The sequence below is a fragment of the Solanum tuberosum genome, unplaced genomic scaffold (assembly GCF_000226075.1).
Source record: "Solanum tuberosum cultivar DM 1-3 516 R44 unplaced genomic scaffold, SolTub_3.0 scf00446, whole genome shotgun sequence".
Lineage (NCBI taxonomy): Eukaryota > Viridiplantae > Streptophyta > Magnoliopsida > Solanales > Solanaceae > Solanum > Solanum tuberosum.
The window spans coordinates 385,546-393,642 of record NW_006239368.1 but is presented as its reverse complement, the minus strand read 5'-3'; the positions used below and the strand labels follow the sequence as shown (position 1 = coordinate 393,642).

The following is an 8,097-nucleotide window of genomic DNA, read 5'->3' as shown; positions in this document are numbered from 1 at the left end:
TTTGTATTTTAAAACATCTGAAGTAGGACCTCATGATTAGACAAAATGGTGATGCTGTCTTGACGTTTTCAAAACTCAAAATTGGAGTAACTTTAGTTGCTCATTCCTTGTCTTTGCTTAATATTTCTATGCGTGTGCCGGCCAATATTATTTGTATACATGCAACACATCATTCAATATCATTACTGCATTTAATAACATTACCTCACAATGAAAATATCACTCCTGCTACAGCTTTCTTTCATCACCATGCTGGTGGTGCTTTTTTTGATTAATTCTCCAGTGTATGGTCATTGTTTGGGCGATCAAAAGGCGTTGTTGCTTAAACTCAAGAATGGTCTTACATTCGATTCTTCTAGGTCAACCAAACTGGTCAGATGGAATCAAAACACTGACTGTTGCCAGTGGCCAGGTGTAAGTTGTGATCAGAAAGGTCATGTGCTTGTTTTGGAACTGGACAATGAAGCAATCTTCAGCGGACTTGAGAATCCAACCAGTCTATTCGATCTTCAGTATCTTGAGAAGCTGAATTTGGCTTATAATCATTTAAACTCTATTCAAATAGCAACAGAAGTTTATAAGCTCACAAACTTAACATACCTGAATTTGTCATTTGCTGGTTTTGGTGGGAAGATTCCAATGGAATTGTCAAGATTGACGAAGTTAACGTTTCTTGACCTTTCTAATGTCGCATTAAAGCTTGAGAGCGGAGATCTGAAGACACTGGTTGGAAACCTGGCAAATCTTAGAGAACTTTATCTTGATGAAGTGCACATATCATGGAAGGGGATTGAGTGGTGCTCAACCTTATCTTCATCTCTGCCTCAGTTAAGAGTGTTAAGCATGACAAATTGTGGCATTTCAAGCCCTTTTGATCCCATCCTCTTAAATCTTCATTTCCTTTCAGTCATTCGTCTCGATGGCAATAACTTGTCCAGTATAGTTCCTGAATTTCTAGCAAATTTTACAAAATTGACAACCCTTAGTCTCAGTAACTGCAACTTGAGAGGTGAATTTCCGAATAGATCTTTCAGGTACCAACTCTACAGGAGCTTGATTTATATGGCAATGAAAAACTCACTGGCACTTTACCTGACTTTTCACAGAATGGTTCATTAAGGGAGTTAGGGCTTGGCAGCACAAATTTCACAGGTTTACTTCCGGATTCAATTGCTAACCTCACAACCTTAACCGAGATTGACTTAAGTTCATGCAATTTCTTTGGACCTATCTCATCAAAAAATGGAAAATCTAAGAGATTTAGTTTATTTAGACTTTACATCCAATAGCTTTACTGGCTCAATCCCTCTCTTTCATAAGGCAAAGAAGCTCAATTACATTGACCTTTCTCATAACAATCTAACAGGTCCACTTTCTTCTACTCATTTTGGAGGTCTTTCAGAGCTTGAATATCTATACTTGGAAGACAATTCTATCGGTGGGACCCTTCCGACAGTTGTGTTTTCCATTCCATCATTGCAGGTGCTTGAACTTCAGAATAATCACTTCAGTGGAGAAGTCCATGAATTTGCTAACGCGTCCTCCTCTTTTTTGTATGAACTTGACTTGAGCAATAACTATCTAAATGGATCAATCCCCCGGTCTATCTTTAAACTCAATAGGCTTTCACAACTCTCACTTTCTTCCAACTCCTTCAGTGGGACCATTAATATCGAAGCGATAAAGGGACTTCCTAGGCTAAAAACACTTGACCTTTCTTACAACAATTTGAGAATTGATGTACAGGGTAATAATTCAACCTCATTTCCCTTTCCCCAAATGAGTGAACTGAACTTGGCATCATGCCAGTTGCAAAAGTTCCCGGATCTCAAAAACCAGTCACTCATGATTGCATTAGACCTTTCATACAACAATATTTCAGGACAAGTACCCAGCTGGATTTGGAGTAATAGTTTAAGTTATCTTAATCTTTCTTGCAATTTCCTCGAGGCTTTGGAAGAACCTTACGACACATCTTCAGAATTATGGAGTGTCATTGACTTGCATAACAACAGGATCCACGGCAATATACCCATTGTACCTACTTCTCTTATCTACCTTTCAATTGCCAATAATAAACTTACAGGATCAATACCCTCTTCCATATGCAATCTATATCAGCTTCAATTTCTTGATATGTCAAACAATTCCATAAACAGCAAACTACCTCCATGTCTATTTCAAATGTTTGACTATCTCTCAGTGCTGAATCTAGGGAGAAACAGACTAAGTGGCATTATTCTTGATACATTTTTGTCAAACTGCAGTTTGAAAACTTTAGACCTCAGCAACAATAACTTAGAAGGAAAAGTACCAAGATCCCTGCAAAGATGTGCATTTCTGGAGGTTTTGGACATTGGAAACAACAAGATTAGAGATACATTCCCATGTATGTTGAAAACATTACCCAGTTTGCACATCCTAGTCCTAAGGTCGAACAAGTTTTATGGAGATCTCCAGTGTCGTATAGCTAATCAAACATGGTCGAAGCTTCAAATTATAGATATTGCTTCCAACAATTTCAGGGGAGCACTGCTACCACATTACTTCTCGAACTTGGAAGGCATGATGAAGAGCAGAAATCCAGAGCCACGACTACACTACTTGGAAGTTGAATTCATCAACTATGGCCTCTACTATCGAAATAGAGTGACTTTAACTCTCAAAGGTCAGGAGATGGAGATTGAGAATATTCTTGAAGTTTTTACATCCATCGATTTCTCCAGCAACAACTTTGAAGGAGAGATACCAGAGGTATTGGGAGATCTCAAATTGCTTTACCTTCTTAACTTTTCGCACAATGCTTTGACAGGAAGAATACCAAAGGCCCTCGGAAAGTTGAGTCAGCTTGGATCCTTAGATCTTTCGGTAAACCAGTTAAGTGGGAGAATTCCAGACGAGCTCGCGAGTCTCACATTCCTTGCTTTCTTGAACCTATCTTTTAATCAACTTTCCGGTAGGATTCCAAGAGGCAACCAACTGCAGACATTCTCAGCAGAATCCTTTGAAGGGAGCACAGGGCTGTGTGATTTTCCGCTGAAGAAACTGTGCAGTGACACCAAAATGCATGGATCGTCACAACCAAGAAGCCATTCTGACGATGAAACAGTTGATGGGAAATATATAAGTTTTGCATTGGGATCTTCATTGTGTTTTGGCATCGTTACCTGGCTGCTTTTGCATAGCACAAGATACAATGGGCTCGTTGACAGACTTCTTTTCAGAATATTTGGTGAGCACAAAAAGGCGGGCAGAAATAGAAACAGAAGGAGGTCAAGGTAAGTTAAGCTTTATTATTGTAGAGTAGACAAGGTCATGGCAGTTGCTGCAGTATGACTATAAGCACATTCTGTTCACTAATTGGTGCCTAAGCTTTGAAATTGGATCTTTTTACATTCTGTTTTGTTGGATAAGCCTGCATGTTGAATGAAGGAGTTCATTTTGTGTTTTCTTTGTTTTCTGTATGGGAAATTAGTGTCTTTTAGGAAGCAATTAACTCCATTATTACACAAATATATACAGCTATTACATAGACTAGTCCTTGGAACGCACGTTTGTCCCTAATTGACATTAGAAAAGTCAATTTATATAAGTTTTTCTTTTTTTAATTAATTGGCTTGGTCACATGGGCCATTTTATTTATTTATGTCAAAAGAAACAAAAGGATGGCCCAAATTGGCTGCCTAATTTAACAAAAAACAGAAAATAAAAGTAAAAAGAAATCTGGAGAACATTTGGTCCAGAAATTAGGAAACCTTTGCTCTTCTCCATTCTATACTTCGTATCAGCGACCATGGCAAACGGGTAAGTATCTGCGCTTCTTTCTTTCATATTCTGCTTTTCATTCCTCCTTTAGATCTAAACTCCATATCTGACAAATGGTGTGGGTAATTATCCCCAAAATTTTCTCAATTTGAGTTCCATTTCTTCTACTTGTAACTCTGATGCTTCTTCTGAGATATCTGAAGTGCCAAATTCTAAAATTTGTTCCCAAGCTGACATGATTCTGATGAACGCGATATGAATCAGTAAAACATCTTTCTATATAAGTAAATATTTCCCTGTTTATAAAAGAATGACCTAGTTTGACTTGGAACAAAATTTAAGAAATATAGTGTATCTATATTTTAACATAGTCATGCTTCCTTTTTTCTTTCTTTTTTTATGATTTTAGGTTTTTATACATATGAAACATATTGTCTATAGCATTTCGACTTCTAACAAAATGTAATTCAATCATTATGACAATATTTTTGTCTATATAAAAAATATAGTGTATCTATATTTTTAACATAGTCATAACTCCCTCTGTTTCAAAAAGAAAGAATTTTTAATCATGTGGTTCTAAATTAAAGTTATGTCAAATGTATCAAAATACCCTTTAATCTTGTGGCCTTAAACATGCCACGTGAAAAGTTGAAGTTAAAGTGTTACCAAAAAAGGAAAGGGGTCATTCTTTTTTAAGCAGACTAAAAAGGAAACTAGATTATTCTTTTTGAAACGGAGGGAGTATATCATAGTGGAGAGTTCATAAATTCATCACTAAGTTCAAAGTTAAGTCCTTTTGTATGTAAGCTTGACATAAGAATAAAACTCTTCACAAAATATAGCATGGAAATCTTTTGTTAGATGTTGGAGGTTTGATATTTTTAATGCTTCATAAAAAAATAAACTTTTAGAATTTCAAACAAAAAAGTAAAGACATGACATCCATAATAAAAGACATCACATTAAAATATATAGACAAAAATATTGTCATATTGATTTAATTACATTTTGTAAGAAGTCAAAATGCACCCTTCGGGGTGGCCCAGTGGTTTGAGCTTGGGACTTCCATGTTGGAGGTCTCAAGTTCGAAACTCCTTGCCAGCGAAAGCAAGGGGTTTGCCTTCTGGGTCGAGCTTGTCGCACCAGGCTTGCCTAGTGCGGTTTACCTCTCCTATGTGGTTTGCGAGCTATTGCATAGGAATGGGGGTTTTACCCTGTGCGCACCCAAAGGGTAGCGGCTGTATGTTTCATATGTATAAAAAACTAAAATCATAAAAAAAAAAAAATGAAGCATGACTAAGTTAAAAATATAGATACACTGTATTTCTTGAACTATATATTAAAGGAATTGTATATAAAAAATTAAATATGAATTCTAATACAATAAAATTCAATGTAACATTTAGTCATCTTTTTACTTTACATTATTTTTTATTTTATTTTTACGTTTGCACTAATTTTATACCTCACCGTAATAGGAAAAAGTACAAACATGTTGTTTTAAAAAGATAAATGACTATCAAACAATGAAGAAGACATAACTATAAATGTTTATTACTCTTTTACGGGTCAAGTTGTGTAAATATTTTGCTAGATTTAGCATGCTTACTCTCAAAACAATTAATTATAAATATAAATTGGGATTAGCTTTATTATATTTATATCCTAAAGATAGAAGAAATGAAGAATACAAAAATATATTAATCAATTATGAAGTTATATTTAAAAACTCAAAAAGTTGGAGATATGAAAAATTAAAATTCACGTACAACTTCATATTGGAGAATATTCATCTTGTAACTATGATAATTTACATATTTCTCAACAAAAAGTTGGAGATATAAAAAATAAAAATTCACGAAGGGTAGAGGGGCGGGCCCATTATCCACCGAGTTTAGAAGGCTGTGATTGGTCCAAAGGGCGGGTCACAGACGGATTTCTCGGTTATCAAAAAAAAAAATAAAAAAAAATTCACTTACAACTTCATATTGGAGAATATTCATCTTGTAACTATGATAATTTACATATTTCTCAACAAAAAGAAGATGAATATGCATGAAAATTTAAAGAATACAAATAAATGAATTAGTAAGAATTCTTACAATTACAAATTGATAATGAAAATTTTACAAATGATGTAGACTAACCTAATGTAGAATGCAAAATGATCACAAATTTGGATGAAAGAAGATAATATAAATAATGTCGTGTGAGTGTCTTTGATAGACTCTTCATTGTTGACACCCAATTTTGGCCTAACATTTTTAAAATTCGTAACTTTTAAGTTTTATCTATTTAATTGTTCAAAATATATCTTTTATAATTTTAAGTAAGTTTATCGATAACTATCTTTGTTTGTCAAAACTTAGTATTATTTTTCAGTTAATTTTAATTACATATTTTTGTCACAGCTGGTTGAATACATTCAAATATTTGTTCATTTTAATTAAATCGTTATTTCTGTTAAAATGACACTTTTTACATGTCATTAATTACGTTCATTACATTTTTTAACATTTATTTTAATATAGTTCAAAAATTCATTTTGATGTGGATAAAATTATATATTTTGGGCCACAACTTTGAGCCCATCACTTGGGCCCATTGATAATTTTCAATTCTCTACATATAGAACTAACACATTAGGTTAAAGGGGGGTGGTGAATATTTTTAGGGTTTCAAATTTTCAAATTTTTATCTACAAAAGGGTTCCACTAGTCATTGATATTCCGGCCGCCACCACCCCGGAATCCGGTGAAGTTCCGACGGCCCAAAAACCCCCCTTTTGTTTTTTTTCTCCTTTTTCCAGCAGCTCATCACCACAACAGCTCCATCAACCCAACGAAAAACAGACCCAAAAACCCCTTTCCCTCACTGTTCTTCACCACCAAGCACCTCTCTGAGCCATCTCCATATTCTCCAGCATAGAGCACACAGCAACCAGATCCTTCCTTCTCCCCTTTCCCACCAGAAAACAACCAAACCATACGCAGACCACCAAAAAATCTCAACAATCCAGCGATTCCGGCAGCAGCTCCGGCGAGGAGCTCAAAGTTCCGACGAACTAGAGCTAAACACCACAAACCAGACCTCGCAACTGTTCAACCACCACGAGCCACCAAAAATCAACCTTCAAAACCCCTTTCTTTATTTTTCCCATTTTTCCAACCAAAACCAGTCCCAAAACCGACCAGACCTCGTCACCACCAGATCGACACCTTCTTCATTTTTCCCCTTTTTCCAGTGAAATAATCACTGGTAACGACCCACCAGTCTAACAACCACACAAATGACTCCAAACAGCCGCCTCAAACCCATGCCTCCACCAGTAGCTCCGGCGAGGAGCGATCGAACTAGCCCCCTTCCCTCCCTTCCTTTTATTTTTGTTTGTTTTACAGATCTCACGTGAGACAGAAGCTCGACGCCGTCTCCGGCGTAAACCCCGATGACAAACCCAAATGTGGATGGAATATCTCATTTCCGGTAACATCTTCGTGGCTATTGTATGTGTTTCTTTTTCTTATTGGAATAAATATCAAATGATTAATTTGTTCATCTATGTCCTAACTGTTATTTTAGATTTTTAGTTTCACTCTTTAATTAATTTTGTGTTAATCTTTGTCGAAACTATTCGATTATGTTTCAGTACCATTGTTATACTAAATTGGTTGATTTTTTACACTCAAGTGAGTTGAATGGTCTGTTTAATGCTTTGCTTCTCGTTGTTGAATGTGTTTATTTACTTGGTCTTTTATTTATTATTATATTATTAATTTTATGTGAGTTTGACCATGAGTTACTGTTGGTGTCTTCTTTCAATTGGAAAGGCATTATAATAATTATGGTCATTCTCTGATTGGTTAATGTGAGTTTTGTGTTGTTCCTAGTTTGACCATGAGTTACTGTTGGTGTCTTCTTTCAATCATTATCATTCTTTCAATTTTCATGGTTAATTATCATATTCTAAAAAAGATTGCATATTATGTTTTTGTTTCCTTGTGACATTAAGCCATGTTGTTCCATTCATGATTATTAGACTATTTTCATTTATGTTTTCCTTTTATTTTATTACGTTGTTATTATTTGGTTGTTAACTAATTTTAATTGTTTTTTTTTTAGTTTTTAGTTCAAAGTTTGCTTGTTAAGTTGATTGTTATTTTATTATTTTTTATTTAATGCCAGTAAGTGGTTTTTGTTACTGTTTGTCAATTGTTGCATATTATTTTATGTTTACATTTGTTAGTTTCATATGATTTGATGTTTAGATTATAAAATTGGCCAATGAAAAAATCTTTCCGTCGATTTTGGAGGCCTCCACATTATAAAAGA

General features: G+C 34.9%; 1 protein-coding gene and 1 pseudogene across 1 annotated transcript in view; both read left to right on the top strand.

Annotated features, from left to right (window-relative positions):
• Positions 1 to 210: 210 nt before the first annotated feature.
• On the top strand, positions 211 to 3,377 carry LOC102597058 (receptor-like protein 12; annotated as a pseudogene).
• Positions 3,378 to 3,720: 343 nt separating this feature from the next.
• Positions 3,721 to 8,097, top strand: part of LOC102593765 (leucine-rich repeat receptor-like serine/threonine-protein kinase At1g17230) — an 8,897-nt gene continuing 4,520 nt past the window's right edge. The window contains exon 1 of the mRNA XM_006363561.2: positions 3,721 to 3,804. The gene's annotated coding sequence lies outside the window, so the exon portion shown is untranslated. The remainder of the gene's footprint in view (positions 3,805 to 8,097) is intronic.